Genomic DNA, 16,691 nt, shown 5'->3' on the forward strand with positions numbered 1-16,691 from the left:
TATCTACTTGAAGTACTGTAACTTATAAGAGTGCAAACCCAGACCTGGCAAGCAGGATTAGCTGGAAAGTTATTTGTTGGCTAGTAAAGACAGGATGTCTTCCTTGCATATTGTAGGTTTTTATGATTTATAGATTGTCTTTTATAAAGGGCAGATGTTTATTAAATTGTCAGAAATCAAAGCAAACCCAGCTGATAAAACAGCAGGAACTTGGCTGTGAATCATCACCTGGAATTCACAATTAGCATTCTCTTGGTTTTTTCTAATGGAAAATCTCAATATTGCATGGGCTCTGGATCAACACGTACATCACCTATTGGCTTGTCAAGGTGGTGCCCGGAATTGCGCCTGTTTGAAATATTAATTTTATCACAAAAGTCAAATACTGCAAATGCTGGAAATTTGAGGAAATGCTGGAAATACGTTAGGGCAAAAGTCTTTCCAACCTTCCAACTTGTCACAGATCTTTCCATTCGTTCGTCCTGGTTTTACCTCCATCTCTTTAAGTGGCCAGCATTTATCTGCATTAAAATCAGTGAGAAATATAGAAAATGACAGGAATATATAGCGTTATTTGTGGAGAGAGAAACAGTGTTAAGGTTTCAAGCCAATGAGCCATCATCAGTTCTGACAGAGTTAATATTTCACTGTCTCCACTGATGCTAACAGACTTACTGAAAAGCTTCCAGCATTTTCTGTTTTGTCTTATTTCAGATTTCCAGAATCCACACAATATTTATGTTTGAATTAAAATTAAGTTGGTCAAAGAGTAAAAAACGAAATTGTTACTCTATGATCAATTTACTATTTTAATTTTTGTTTTATTCTTTTATGGAAAGTAGGCAACACTGGCAAGATCAACATTTGTTACCCATCCCCAAATTACCAATGAACGGAATGGCTATCTAGGCCATTTCATAAGGCAATTAAGAGGTATTCAAATTGCAGTGGGTCTGCAGTCACATGAAGTCAATACAAGGTAAAGGTGACTGATTTATTTCCCTAAAGGATGAAACTGATAGAGTTTTTATGACCATCGATGATGGTAGTCAATGTTATGCTAATTGAATCCAAATTTCACTAGCTGGACTGTTGGGATTTAGAACCCATGTTTCCCTGCTGTATCAGCTTGGTTGTCTCAATTACTAATCTAGTGATGTCACCATTACACAATGGCCTATCCTCAGATTTACAGAACTGACTGATAAAATGCTTTTAAAAATCTTAGAGCAAACATAGTCATTTTATGCCCTAAGTGGACTTGAAAAGATAACAAACTGGTTCTCGAACACTCAAACTCATTCCTTTCCTTCCTTTAAATTCACCATATGCTTTATAAGAAAATAGAATCTCTACAGTGTGGAAACAGGCCCTTCAGCTCAACAAGTACACACTGACCCTCCGAAAAGTATCCCACCCAAACTTATTCCCCTACCCTTTTACTCTACATTTACCCCTGACTAATGCACCTCACCTACACATCCCTGGACACACTATGGGTAATTTAGCATGGCCAATTCACCTAACCTGCACATCTTTGGACAGTGGGAAACTGGAGCACCCGGAGGAAACCCATGCAGACATGGGAAGAATGTACAAACTCTAAACTTATCGATGAATCTGATGAGAACAAAATCAGCACGTATATGTGTGGGTCTCTGTATGAGCATCTTCAAGCCTGAGTACTCTAGCATGGATGAAGAGAGCCGCTGTAATGATCTACCTTTCTGGTCTTAAGTTTTAATATGTTTATGAAAGCTGGCATTGTTTGCTTGTAATTAGGTACAACTTTCTTTCAGATATGGGCATGGCTAAACAAGCTCTCTGCTGAAAAACAGGTAAGATTAATTAAGTAAGTAACAAATCTAATCCAGCTCTGTAGCTGCATGAAAGCTCATTCATCGAAATCTCAGTAGTAGATACAAGGAAGGTGAGAGTGCTGTCTATTGGAATGTGGCTGCAGCAGAGTGTAAATCTGAGAGTTTGGTGAGTAAGGGAGTTCAGTGAAGAGGGAAGGGAGGTGCTCCTTTCGTCTAATTTTTTCAGTCTCAAGGTGAGCAGAATTTTGAAAACTGCATGAGAAGTGACAGACAAACAGCAAGAGTTCAACTCTATGCAATGAAAGCTGAAGAAGAAGCTGATTAATGAGTAACTGGTAAGTTATTCTACTTATTCTAACAATCATAAAGAGTTTTTAAAGTTATAGTTTGGCAGGTCAGCCTTGCTAAATGGAATGCGTATCCTATCGTATGTGGAAGTCATGTGAATATGACTACAGAGAGTGCTAGCAGCATACCCAATCTTGGATCTGTCTCCGATCAGCTTCTTCTTTATTCTGACCAAGTCTTCAGAGTCGGTGGTGCTAACTTCAGACCCATTTACTTTATTGTTGTCTCCACAATGTTTTATTCACTCATATTATTTTTGTTACCCATTTATGACCCCATGTCTCCCCACCCCCATCCAGGTCTTTGACTTTACCAATACTCAAGAACCAGAGGATTCTCTATTCTTCCTGAATGTGTTCCCTTCAGACCGAGATGAATGATAATTTGTTGGGTAGAAGGCACTTGACTTGGACCGTCCTCCTCACAGTCTGAGGTCTGTAGATCTCTCTTGAACTTCAAGAGCCTTTAACTCCTTATATTCTTTTAGTGGAGGGTTTTGATGATGTTTGTCTACTCTTGAAAGCTATTGGTATGATCCCTGCTACTGCAGCCACTTGTTTCCTTTGCAGAATCTCAGATGTTTGCACATTGTTGTCTCTTTCTCGTGGTGTTTCTGAGAGTTGTGTGCACCACATCTTCAATTTGCATCACTGGAACTTAGCTCTCCTTTTACCCACAGATTTGTGCTGACATAGTTAGATGTCGCATTTAAATTTTATAGATTATTTACAGGCAAATGATTCATATGAAACAATGGAAAATGAAGATGGTGATGCTCATGAAAGGTGGCAATAACGTAAGGCTGAGACTAATACATGCATTTTTTAATAATGTGATGCACTTTTATTTACTCAGAGAGTAGTTGGGGCATAGAACGGCCTGCCTGCAACAGTAGTAGACTCGCCAACTTTAAGAGCATTAAAATGGTCATTAGATAAACATATGGATGAAAATGGAATAATATAGGTTAGATGGGCTTCAGATTGGTTTCACAATAGACAATAGACAATAGACAATAGATGCAGGAGTAGGCCATTCTGCCCTTCGAGCCTGCACCGCCATTCAATATGATCATGGCTGATCATTCCTAATTAGTATCCTGTTCCAGCCTTATCTCCGTACCCCTTGACTCCACTATCTTTAAGAGCTCTATCCAATTCTTTCTTAAAAGAATCCAGAGACTGGGCCTCCACTGCCCTCTGGGGCAGAGCATTCCACACAGCCACCACTCTCTGGGTGAAGTAGTTTCTCCTCATCTCTGTCCTAAATGGTCTACCCCGTATTTTTAAGTTGTGTCCTCTGGTTCGGCACTCCCCCATCAACGGAAATATGTTCCCTCCTGCCAGAGTGTCCAATCCTTTCATAAGCCTATACGTTTCAATCAGATCCCCTCTCAGTCTTCTAAACTCAAGGGTATACAAGCCCAGTCGCTTCAGTCTTTCCGTGTAAGGCAATCCTGCCATTCCAGGAATTGACCTCGTGAACCTACGCTGCACTCCCTCAATAGCCAGAATGTCTTTCCTCAAATTTGGAGACCAGAACTGTACACAGTACTCCAGGTGTGGTCTCACCAGGGCCCTGTACAGCTGCAGAAGCACCTCTTTGCTTCTATACTCAATCCCTCTTGTTATGAAGGCCAGCATGCTATTAGCCTTCTTCACGACCTGCTGTACCTGCATGCTTGCCTTCATTGACTGGTGGACAAGAACACCCAGATCTCTCTGAACAGCCCCTTTACCTAATTTGATACCATTGAGGTAGTAATCTGCCTTCCTGTTCTTGCCACCAAAGTGGATAACCAGACATTTATCCACATTAAACTGCATCTGCCATGCATCTGCCCACTCACCTAACTTGTCCAGGTCACCCTGTAATCCCCTAACATCCTCATCACATTTTACCCTACCACCTAGCTTTGTGTCATCAGCAAATTTGCTAATGTTATTGCTGATACCATCTTCTATATCATTTACATATATTGTAAAAAGCTGCGGTCCCAGCACGGATCCCTGCGGTACCCCACTGGTCACTGCCTGCCATTTCGAAATGGAGCCGTTAATCACTACCCTTTGTTTCCTATTAGCCAACCAATTCTCTATCCAATCTAGTACTTTGCCCCCAATCCCGTGCGCCCTAATTTTACTCACTAACCTCTTGTGTGGGACTTTATCAAAAGCTTTCTGAAAGTCCAGGTACACTACATCCACTGGATCTCCCTCGTCCATCTTCCGAGTTACATCCTCAAAAAATTCAAGAAGATTAGTCAAGCATGATTTCCCCTTCATAAATCCATGCTGACTCTGTCCTATCCTGTTACTATTATCCAGATGTGCCGTAATTTCATCCTTTATAATAGACTCCAGCATCTTTCCCACCACTGAGGTCAGACTAACTGGTCTATAATTTCCTGCTTTCTCCCGCCCACCCTTCTTAAAAAGTGGCACAACATTAGCCGCCCTCCAATCCTCAGGAATCAACCCCGATTCTATTGAACTCTGGAAAATAATCACCAGCGCATCCACGATTTCCCGAGCCACCTCCTTCAGTACCCTGGGATGCAGGCCATCAGGTCCCGGAGACTTATCAACCTTCAGACCTAACAGTCTCTCCAACACCAAATCCTGGCAAATAGAAATTCCCTTAAGTTCAGGTCCTTCAGCCACTGTTACCTCAGGGAGATTGCTTGTGTCTTCCCCAGTGAACACAGATCTGAAGTACTCATTTAATTCCTCTGCCATTTCTTCGTTCCCAGTAATATATTCCCCTGCTTCCGTCTTCAAGGGCCCAATTTTTGTCCTAACCATTTTTTTGCCTTGGACATACCTAAAAAAGCTTTTACTATCCTCCTTTATATTCTTGGCCAGTTTACCTTCGTACCTCATTTTTTCTCTGCGTATTTCCTTCTTACTAATCCTCTGTTGTTCTTTAAAAGCTTCCCAGTCCTCCGTTTTCCCGCTTATCTTCGCTAAGTTATACTTTTTCTCTTTTAACCTTATATGCTTCTTTACTTCCCTTGTCAGCCACGGCCGCCCATGTCTCCTCCTGGGATCTTTCTTCCTTTTAGGAATGAACTGATCCTGCATCTTCTGCATTATACACAGAAATATCTGCCATTGTTCCTCCACGGTCTTCCCTGTTAAGGTATTATACCATTGAACTTTGGCCAGTTGCTCCCTCATAGCTCCATATTTCCCTTTATTCAACTGAAATATTGTCTCTTCAGATTGTACCCACTCCCTCTCAAATTGCAGATTGAAGCTTATTGTATTATGGTCACTACTTCCCAACGGCTCCTTCACTTCGAGGTCACTGACCAATTCTGGTTCGTTACACAATACCAGATCCAGAATCGCCTTATCCCTGGTCGGCTCCAGCACCAGCTGCACTAAAAATCCATCTCTGAGGCACTCCACAAAGTCTCTTTCTTGAGGCCCGATACCATCCTGATTCTCCCAGTCTACCTGCATGTTAAAATCCCCCATAACAACTGTAGTAACATCTTTGCGACAAGCCAATTTCAGCTCCTGATTCAACTTACCTCCAACATCCAGACTACTGTTTGGGGGCCTGTAGATGACTCCCATGAGGGTCTTTTTACCCTTAGTGTTTCGAAGCTCTATCCACACTGACTCTACATCCCCTGACTCTAGGTCCGCCCGCGCAAGGGACTGAATATCCTCCCTTACCAACAAGGCCACCCCACCCCCTCTGCCTGTCAGTCTATCCTTACGATAACACATGTAGCCTTGAATATTCATTTCCCAGGCCCTGTCCCCATGAAGCCACGTCTCAGTTATCCCCACAATATCGTATCTGCCAATTTCCAAAAGAGCCTCAAGCTCATCCACCTTGTGTCTAATGCTTCGTGCATTCATATATAGAATTTTTAATTTGTTACTGCTCTCACCCTTCCCCTCAACCCTTATTTCACTCAACTTTACAGCATGATGCCTTTTCCAGTTTTCTGCCTCCTTGATACAGTTGTCTTTCTTGACTTCTCTTGTTCTAACTACCCCTTCAATTTCCTTTTTAAACATCCAGCTTGTCCCCTCCCCCCCGCTACTTAGTTTAAATGTAGCGGTGTTGCAGCAGAAAACCTGCCTGCCAGAATGCCGATCCCTGTTCTATTAAGGTGCAAGCCATCTCTCTTGTAGAATTTATGGTTACCATAAAATATACCCCAGTGATCCAAGAACTTGAAACCTTGCTTCCTGCACCAGTTCCCCAACCACACGTTCAAGTCCATTATCTCCTGGTTTCTGGCCACACTAGCCCGAGGAACTGGAAGCAAACTGGAGATAACCACCTTGGACGTCCTGCTTTTTAGCCTTCTTCCTAGTTCTGCGAAGTCTCGCTGTAGTATGTTCCTCCTCTTCTTCCCGACATCATTTGTGCCGACGTGTACCACCACCTCGGGCTCTTCACCCTCGTCCTTGAGGATGTCCTGCACTCTGTCCGCGATGTCTTTCACTCTAGCACCAGGAAAGCAACACACCATCCTTAAATCCCGTCTGCTGCCACAAAAACCCCGGTCAGTTCCTCTCACGATGGAGTCCCCTATTACCACGGCTCTATGTGATGTCCGACTCTTCCGCTCTGCTTCTGCGGCAACTTTTGATGGACAAACATGGCCGCCTTGCGAACTGGTAGTGTCATCAGACTCTACTGTTTCCAAAAGCTTCAACTTGTTCCTGACAGGTACTTCTCCCGGCGTCTCTTGCACCTGTCTCCTCTCTGCCTTCCTCATCGTCTGCACTCTTCTGCTCTCTTCTGGCATGATGGGTGTAATAACATCACTGAAGGTCTTGTCCAGAAAGATCTCGTTCTCTCGGATGAGCCTAAGGTCTTCGAGTTCTTTCGTCAGTGCTGCAATATGCTCGGTCAATTGCTGAATGTGCGCACACTTTCCACACATATACGAGCCAGACACACCAGAGTCATTGACTTGCCACATCAAACACGTAGCGCACTGAACCAGCTGAGCAGTCATGTCTTCACCCTCTTCAACTGTGGTGTAATCTCTTTACTCAACCTCTTTATCAAGATTCCTGAGCTGAAGCCTCACTCTTCGATCTAAACTTCCTTAGACCGTCTTCCTATGGCAACTCTGTGGACTCTTAATTAAGGTTAGAGGAGGAGGGAGGGAGGGAGACCCTACTTTGTAGGGTCTGGGGTTTAGAACACACCCACTCTAATAACAATCACTTACCTACCCGACCGGCTTTGCGCTCCGTCTGAACTTCCGCCCAGCTCCCGCCGCTCTCTGCTGCGAAAAGACCGTTGGCGTCGAGGTAAGTTCTTTATATAACAATCACTTACCTACCCGACCGGCTTTGCGCTCCGTCTGAACTTCCGCCCAGCTCCCGCCGCTCTCTCTGCTTCACAGGTTGGTGCAACATTGAGGGCTGAATAACCTATACTGAGCTGTAATATTCTATATTCTATGTTCTATTTCATTTGCAAATGTTTCCGGATCCAACTAGGACCATAAAAATATTTAAGCAGTATGGGGTTGAAAGGGGCGCCAATTTTATTTCAAAGTCCCATAGCTCAGTTGGGAAAGACACTGCACATTGGAAATCAGTCCAGCAAAGCCTCAAATTCAAGGCATGACTGATGATGGGTTAACCAAGTTCTGCTGGAGCCACAGGAGAGAATCTTCAATGCAAATCAATGGTCTTGGCCTTCAGAAATGGTAATAAATCTGCACTTGTCAAATCCATCTCATTGAGGTTTTAAAATGACACCCATTGATGTATTTTACCCCTGGAATGAGAATGAATCTCCCTCTTATTTCTGAAATAGAAGATGGTAGCTTCAAAGTCACCTAGAATTTGAGCACTTGATCTAGGTTGATATTTCATTGTACTATTGAAAGGCTTATTAATCCATACTCCTACCCCATTGACATGTTCAAGTAAAGACTAAAATAAATTACATGAATTGGAGAACAAATAGTTTTCTAAGTTGAATATTCATCACATAACCACACCATTAAAACAGAGCCATGTGACATCAGTTTCCTTAACTTCTCTGCCACACCCTTACCCATTCGCACCGATCTCCCTCTGAACTGACTGCACTTCGTGCTCTTAGACCCAACCCGGGCTTGTCATCAAGGCTGCAGATGAAGGTGTTGCTGTTGTTGTCTGATGTACTGATTGCTACGCTGCAGACATCGAGCACTAGCTCTCTGGTACCTATCTCCACCTGGACCATGGTTCCACCATTGAGCTTTAGGCCACTGTGTCCATGACTGTCACCAGCCTCACCTCATCTGGGGATCTCTCCCTGAAAGCCTCTCAACTGAGAGTCCCCCAACCCTGTACAGCCTACTTCCACCATCTCCTCAATAACCACAAACAGGACTGCCCATGCTGACCCATTGTTACTGCCTGCTCTTGCACCAAGGAACTTATTTCTTCCTACCGACTCGATCATTGCTCCCCTTGTCCAGTCCCTCCTCACTTGTATCCACAATTCTACTGACGCTTTATGTTGGTTTCAAACTTTTCTGTTTGAGGTGAACCAGCTTACTTCTCTTCATCATGGAAGTACAATCCCTTTACGTGCCCATCCCCCACTAGATGGTCTCAGGGTTCTCTGCTTCTTCCTGGAAAAAAGGCCTGAAACTGTCCCCACTCACCACCACCCTCCACTGCCCAGCCAAGCTCATCCTCACATTGAACAGCTCCTCCTTTGACTCTTCTCACTTTCTTCAGTTGAAGTGTACCCGCATAAGCCCCAGTTATCATAAATCCTCTATGGTGTGGAAGCAGGCCATTCAGCCCATCAAGTCCACACTGATCCTCCAAAGACCATCCCACCCAGACACACCTCACTATGTTATCTCTGTACCCCTGCATTTCCCATGGCTAATCCACCTAGCCTGCATATCCCTGGACACTATGGGCAGTTTGGCATGGCCAATCCACCTAACCTGTAATGCCCATCTCTTTGTGGGGTACATGGAAATTCCAGTCCTAACCGAACCCTTCCCCACTACTCTTTCTCCCATACATTGATAATTTTAACAGCGAGGGAGAGCAGCCAGAAGTCATGGTACACATTGGTACCAATGACATAGATAGGGAAAGGGAGGAGGATCTCAAAAGAGTTAGGTTGGAAACTAAAAGGCAGGACAAGCAATCTCAGAATTGCTACCAGTGCCATATGTTAGTGAGGCTAGGATCAGGGAGCGAGTGCAGATGAACATGTGGCTGCTGGGCTGGGATAGGAGAGAGAGGGCTTCAGATATGTCGATCATTGGGATACCTTCTGGGGAAGGTGGGACCTGTACAAGAAGGATGGTTTGCACCTGAACTGGAAAGGCACCAATGTCCTGGGTGGGAGGTGTGCTAGAGCTCTTCAGGAGGGTTTAAACTAGATTGGCAAGGGGTTGGGAACCTGAGCTATGGATCAGGTGATGGAGTACGTAGTAAACAGCCAGATACAGTGTGCAGAGAGTCTGTAAAGAGGGATAGACACTTGATAGGACAAAGGTGCAGTCAGTGTGATGGGTTGAAGTTTGTCTATTTTAATGCAAAAAGTCTCAGGATTAAGGGTGACAAACTCTGAGCATGGATCAGTACTTGGAACAATGATGCTGTGGCCATTATGGAGACTTGGATATCATAGGGACAGGAATGGTTGTTGGATGTTCCAAAGTTTTGATGTTTCAAAAGGAATAGCGGGGAAGGTAAAAGAGGTGGAGGAGTGGCATTGCTAATCAGGGACATTATCACAGCTACAGAAAAGGAGTTCATCAAGGTGGGTTTGTCTACAGAGTCAGTATGGGTGGAAGTCAGAAACAGGAAAGGAGCAGTTACTTTATTGGGAGTTTTCTACAGATCCTTCAATAGTAACAGAGGCATGGAGGAGCAGATTGGGAGGCAGATTTTGGAAATGTGTACAGGTAACAGGGTTGTTGTCATGGTTGACTTTAACCCTAACATTGATTGGAACCTACTTAGTTCAAATTGTTTGGGTGGAGCAGTTTTTGGCAGGTGTATCCAGTAAGGATTCTTGATGCAATACGTAGATAGGCTAACTAGAGGCGAGGCCATATTGGATTTGGTGCTTGGCAATGAACCATGTCAGGTTTCAGATCTCTCAGTGGGAAAGCATTTCAGTGATAGTGATCACAACTCCATGACTTTTACTATAATCATGGAGAGGGATAAGAGCAGACATTATGGAAAAGTATTTAATTGAGGGAGAGTGAATTACAATGCTATTAGGCAGGAACTGGGGTGCCTAGATTGGGAACAGATGTTCTCAGGGAAATGCATAACAGAAATGTAGAGGCCGTTTAGGAAGCACCTGCTGATAGTGCTGGACAGGTTTTTTCCACTGAGGCAAGGCAGATCTGGTAGGTTGAAAGAACGTTGGGTGACAAGGGATGTGGAACTTATAGTCAAGAGGAAGAAGGAAGGGTACTTAAAGTTGAGGAGGCAAGGATCAGACAGGGCTCTAGAGGGTTACAAGATAGCCAGGAAGGAATTGATGAATGGACTTAGGAGAGATAGAAGGGGGCATGAAAAAGCTTTAGTGAGTAGGATTAAGGAAAACCCTAAAGCATTCTACACTTATGTGAGGAACAAGACAATGGCCAGACTGAGGGTGGGGCCAATCAGGGATAATGGAGAGAACTTGTGCCTGGAGTTGGAGGAGGTGAGAGAGGTCCTTAATGAATAGTTTGCTTCAGTATTTACTACTGAGATTACTTGACGTTTCTGAGGAAAATGTGAAACAGACTTGTTATAGCAGAACAGATTAATGTTTGGAAGGACGATGTGCTGAAAATTTAAAAAAACATGAGGATAGATAAATCCCCTGAGCCAGACAAGATATACCCTATGTTACTACAGGAAATGAGGGAAGAGATTGCCATGTTTTTGGCAATGATCGTTGCGTCCTCACTGGCACTAGAGTACTAGAGTAGTGCCAGTGAGGATTGGAGGGTGGCAGATGATTGGAGGGTGGCAAAAGTTATTTCCTTTTTTAAGAAAGCGAATAGGGATAATCCTGGGAATTATAGACCAGTCAGTCTTACGTCTGCGGTGTGCAAAGTATTGGAGAGCCTTCTGAGAGATAGGATTTATGACTACTTGGAAAACCATAGTTTGATTCGAGATAGTCAGCATGGCTTTGTGAGGGGCAGGTCATGCCTCACAAACATTATTGAATTCTTTGAGGAAGTGATGAAACGCATGGATGAAGGTAGAGTAGTGGATGTGGTGAACATGGATTTTAGCAAGGCAAATGAAAAGGTTCCCCATGGTAGGCTCATTCAGAAAGTAAGCAGGCATGGGATACAGGGAAACCTGTCTGTCTGGATACAGAATTGGCTGGCCCATAGAAGACAGAGGGTGGTGGTAAACAGAAAGTGTTCAGCCTGGAGCTCAGTGACCAGTGGAGTTCTGCGGGGATCAGTTCTGGGAGCTCTGCTCTCTGTGATTTTTAGAAATGGCTCAGATGAGGAAGTAGAAGGGTGGGTTAGTAAGTTTGCCAATGACGCAAAGGTTGGTGGAGTTGTGGGTAGTGTGGAGGATTGTTGTAGGTTGCAGCAAGACATTGACAAAATATAGAACTGGGCTGACAAATGGTAGATGGAGTTCAACCTGGAAAAGAGTGAAGTCATTCACTTTGGAAGGTTGAATTTGAATGCAGAGGTTAAAGGCAGGATTCTCAGCAGGGTGAATCCTGACTGATCCTCTGATCCTCACTTACCACCCACCAGTCTCCTCATCCAAAGGATTGTAAGCTTGGGGTGGCACGGTGGCTCAGTGGTTAGCATTGCTACCTCACAGCAGCAGGGTCCCAGCTCGACTCCAGCGTTGAGCAACTGTCTGTGTGGAATTTGTGCATTCTCCCTGTGTCTGTGTGGGGTTTCTTCCACAGTCCAAAGATGTGCAGCTTAGGTGAATTGGCCATGTTAAATTATCCATTGTGTTCAGGGGTGTGTAGGTTAAGTTATTTGGAGTAAATGTACACAAATAGGATAGGGAAATGAGTCTGGGTGGGTTACTCTTTGGAGGGTTGATGTAGATGTGTTAGGCCGAAGGGCCTGTTTCCACACTGTAGGGATTCTAATTCTAAAAGAGCTGCCATTTTTGTCAGCTTCTGTGGGATGCCACCATCAGACATATTCCCCTCCCTTTGTCAGCCTTCTGCAGGGACTGTTCCTTCCAGGTCAGCTTGGTCCACTCCTCCACCATTCCTAACACCAGCCACACAGCAACTTACTCTGCAGTCGCAACAGATGTAACACCTGCCTGTTTACTTCCTCCGTCCTCACTATCTAAGTCCCCAAACACACCTTCCAGGTGAAACAACAATTTACCTGCACTTCATTCAATCCAGTCTACTGCATTCGCTGTTCACAATGTGGTCTCCTCTACATTAGGGAGGTGAAATGCGGACTAGGTTACCTAAGTTCTGTCCAAAGTTTCCCATTGCTTGCCACTTCAATACTCTGCCACATTCCCACTCCAACATTGAAGTAAATAACTTTAGAGCCTCATTCCACACTTCTAGGTATGTTTTTACCGACCCTACACCTGGTCCTGGTATGACATGGGTTGCTTTTAGCTCATTCATGCATTCCCACATTCTCTAGGCCCATTATCATGCTGTATGAATTGCATTCAGCACAGTTAACTTGTTTTCCTAGCAATTATTATCTCTTATTCAGCTGTTTTTCTGTCCTGGCCTGCTATCCATTATCTCCTTGTTTACTTTCTCACATCATACCTTGCTGTGTCTCTCTCTCAGGGCTCTGTTTCCACCTGTCACTCTTACCTAGCTACTAACAGTTCTGATGAAGAGTCACTGGACTCAAAATGTTACCTTGTTTTCTTCCCAAATGCTGTGAAAACTGCTGAGTTTCTCCAGCAATATGTTTTTGATTAAAATGGATAATTTGCCAATTTCTATATGTTGCTGCATACGGAATCTTCATATCCCTAAAATGGATGACATGCTTGGATATTTAAGTGAATGCACAAGTATTTATGAAAGGCTCTGTATAAAATATGGAGCTATGTTTTTTTAGAATATTTAAATAGGTTCATGACCTGCTTCAGTCCTTGAATCATAAACCTCCCTTCCCAGGAACTGTTGTGGCGCAGTGTTAGTGTCCCTACTTCTGAGGCACAATGTCTGAGTTCAACATCCACTTGGTTCAGAGGTGGGTCATAATAGTTTGATTAAAAATATCCAAGTCTTGCTTCCATGATGATGACCATTCTGGATAAAAATCAGCCTAGTTTCATGCTCAACAACACAAGGCACTTGTGAGAACACTGGGTAAAGAGGGATCAGATTTTACCCATTTCCTTTCTTACCACATTCAAATAATGCTCTGAGATTCACAACCTAGATTCATGGAATATGAGAGATACCAAGCAATCACATCCCAATGAGAGGCAAAACCCAATGGAAAGGAGGTTTTTTTTTTGGGGGGGGGGGGTGGGTGGGAAATGGTAACAAAGTTATACAATTGTGGGTGAAATGGAGAGAGAAAAATGCATAGTGGTTGCCACTTCAAATAACTCTAAAGTTCTGGACATTCATTAAAACACACAAATATGCAGTGTTTCTTCAGCCTATGTCATAGACAAATGTTCAGTAGTCATCCTGGATGGCATGACAAACATATAACTTCATATCTCACTGTCTCTTTCTGGGCTGTTTCCGAGACAACATTTTTCCATTGTTTTTAACCTAAGGGTATGCCCAGTGGTCGCACACTAGGATTCCCACAATATCACACATTACTGAACTAATTGTGTTGGCAATTTTGTGAATTCATGAGTTTTAGTGCCAATGTGATGCCAGGTATGTAAACCACATGCTCCAACTAGTGGTCCTTCAAAGAACAGTTCTTTTGATTGTCCAGCGGGCAGCATGTCAATTATGTTCAACCAGCTAACGTCTGCAAAACTCAGACATGTGAGTGCCCAACATGAATGTGATTCTACTAATGAACAGCATTTATTAAATAATTCAATCTGTGCTAAAAATACATCAGAAACTAATTTAAGTTTTATCAGTCTTCTCCATCATGCATTTCATTTGTGTGTATTAGAAGCTGCACATGTTAACATACAGCACCATATTCCACGAAGGCAAAGAGAGTATTTGCATACATCATACCTCTTTCATTGAAGCAGGGTTGAGACTACTATTTCCTGCTGCATTCCCATGATAATGCCCTGACCAGATTATAACTTCCTGGTCAGATAGTTAAGATTAACAGTTCATATTAATTGTTAATATGAATTAGCTGTCTCAATGTTCACTACTCTCCAACCAATCAACAGTCTCTTCCAATGCTGAATAAATTGGTATGTTTTTTTCAAATTTTGGTTTCTTACATTGCAGTTCTGATGAGTAAAAGACAAAAAGCTTCAACTTCAGGTCACATGTACATGCTCATTTAGATTCTTATATTCATTCATGGGATGTGGGCAATGCTGGCCAGACGAGGCCAGCATTAATTTCCAACCTCTAATTGCTCCTTAGAGTAAGTGGCTTTCAAGGGCCTTTTCAGAGGACAGTGAAGAGTCAAACACATTGCCGTGGGTCTGGAGTCACATATAAACCAGATTGGGTAAGAATGACAGATTTCCTTACCTAAAAGAAAATCAATGAATCAGATGGGACTGTATAATATCAATGATATTTGATGATTTTCATTCCAGATTTTATTGAATTCAAATTTCACCACATTGTGATTTGAACTAATATCTCCAGATCATTAGTGACGTTCCCACAATGTCACTGCCACGCCCTTCCCAAAATAGCTTCTTGTTTAAATAGTTACCCCCAGCTGTAGTTGTTGTTAACACTAACTTTACACTGCTAACAGCAGTAATTCATCAAGACAATCCAAGATCTTTTTAAAAAAAGAGCAGAGGACTTATACACTTAATGGTAAGGTCCTGGGGAGTATTGCTGAATAAAAAGACGTTGGCACAGAGGTTCATAATTCCTTAAGAGTCACAGGTAGGTAGGATGGTGAAGGCGGCATTTGGAATGTTTGCCTTTATACTGGTCAGGACATTAGTTTCGGCACTGATGAAAGTATTCCATGCAATTCTAGTCTCCATTTGGAAAGATGTTCCAAAATGTGAGGGAGCTCAGAAAGGATTTATGAGGATATTGCCAGGGTTGGAGGGCTTGAGCTATAGGGAGAGGCCGAGGCTAATTTCCCCAGAGTGTCAGAGGCTGAGGGGTAACCTTAGAGGTTTATAAATCATGAAGGGCATGTATAGGGTGAATAGCCAAGGTCTTTTCCCAAGGCGATGTGGTGGGGAATCCAAAACTAGAAGGCATAGGTTTAAGGTGAGAGGGGAAAGATATAAAAGGGACCTGGGGGGGGAGGGGGGTGAAAGAAGGGGTGTGTGTGACCTTTTTCACAGAGGTGGTACGTGTATGGAATGGAGCTACCAGAGAAGATAATGCAGGCTGTTATGATTACAACATTTAAAAGGCATTTGGATGGATACATGAATAGTAAGGGTTCAGAGGGTTAAGGGCCAAATGCTGGCAATGTGGACTAGACTTTTGTAGGATATCTGATTGGTGTAGACATATTGGACCAAAGGGTCTGTTTCTATGCTGACATTTCTATGACTATCTACTTCCTTCCCAGCAGCAGAATAATATAGCAGTAATTGCTGAGTAAGAATAACAGGTGAAGAGCAATGCTTCTTCATCAGTCTCATACTCCCTCATGTGGCAGGATTTATCTGAAGCTTGCTCAGTAGGAAATATGCACATTGAAAAGTGAGGCAAATAATTGTAAACCACTCCTAAAGAACTAATAAGCAGACATTAAAATATCTGTTTAATAGGAGGTTAAGGTTATGGATTTCCATCTCGATTAAAATCAGGTCATTTGATAAAATCCACTAATTCTTTCCAATATGTATAAAACCTGCTGTGATCTGAGGAGTGTCATCATTACTACAAAGTCCAAGCTCTCTTGCAATTTTTAAATCAAAATTGCTCGACAGAATTTACATTTTTAAACTTAAGGAAAAAAAAAAGATTCTTCTGATTGAGACATAGCTCATACCATTTGTCATTTTATCAAGTCCAGGAGAAGCCAACATCTCAGAGGAAAAAAAAGTTTACAAAATGCATGAAATTAAGACATTAGAAAGATCCACAATTTTCTCAGACATACAATTGCACCTACTGTGTTCTTCCCTGATATCTGTGTCCCAATATATTAGATGTATTTAACCTTTTATGTTAGATATTAATTCACAAGATCATTGGCAAAGGAAGCACACAATTAACAGCAAAACACACTATATCCCCGAGCCAATGTGGTTATAAGACTGGAGTGGTTTTGGTGGTGGGAGTCCATCAAGGTGGTGGTTTTGAGAAGGATTTTATTGCAAGTCAACTTGAGATACAAAGCCTAGGAAGAAATAAGAGGGCACATTTGTCAACCATCTCTGTACAAATCAGTTATTTTGTTTAAGTCTGGAACTGTTAGGTGTGCAG

The 16,691-nt window shown here is 42.9% G+C and overlaps 1 long non-coding RNA gene across 1 annotated transcript in view; it reads left to right on the top strand.

The window, feature by feature from the left end:
- The window catches only part of LOC140482038 (uncharacterized), a 65,551-nt gene that overhangs the window by 24,414 nt on the left and 24,446 nt on the right, over positions 1-16,691 (top strand). Inside the window, exon 2 of the long non-coding RNA XR_011961646.1 lies at positions 1,800-2,601. This is a non-coding gene — a long non-coding RNA (uncharacterized lncRNA). The remainder of the gene's footprint in view (positions 1-1,799; positions 2,602-16,691) is intronic.

Source organism: Chiloscyllium punctatum, chromosome 10, assembly GCF_047496795.1.
Source record: "Chiloscyllium punctatum isolate Juve2018m chromosome 10, sChiPun1.3, whole genome shotgun sequence".
Classification (NCBI taxonomy): domain Eukaryota; kingdom Metazoa; phylum Chordata; class Chondrichthyes; order Orectolobiformes; family Hemiscylliidae; genus Chiloscyllium; species Chiloscyllium punctatum.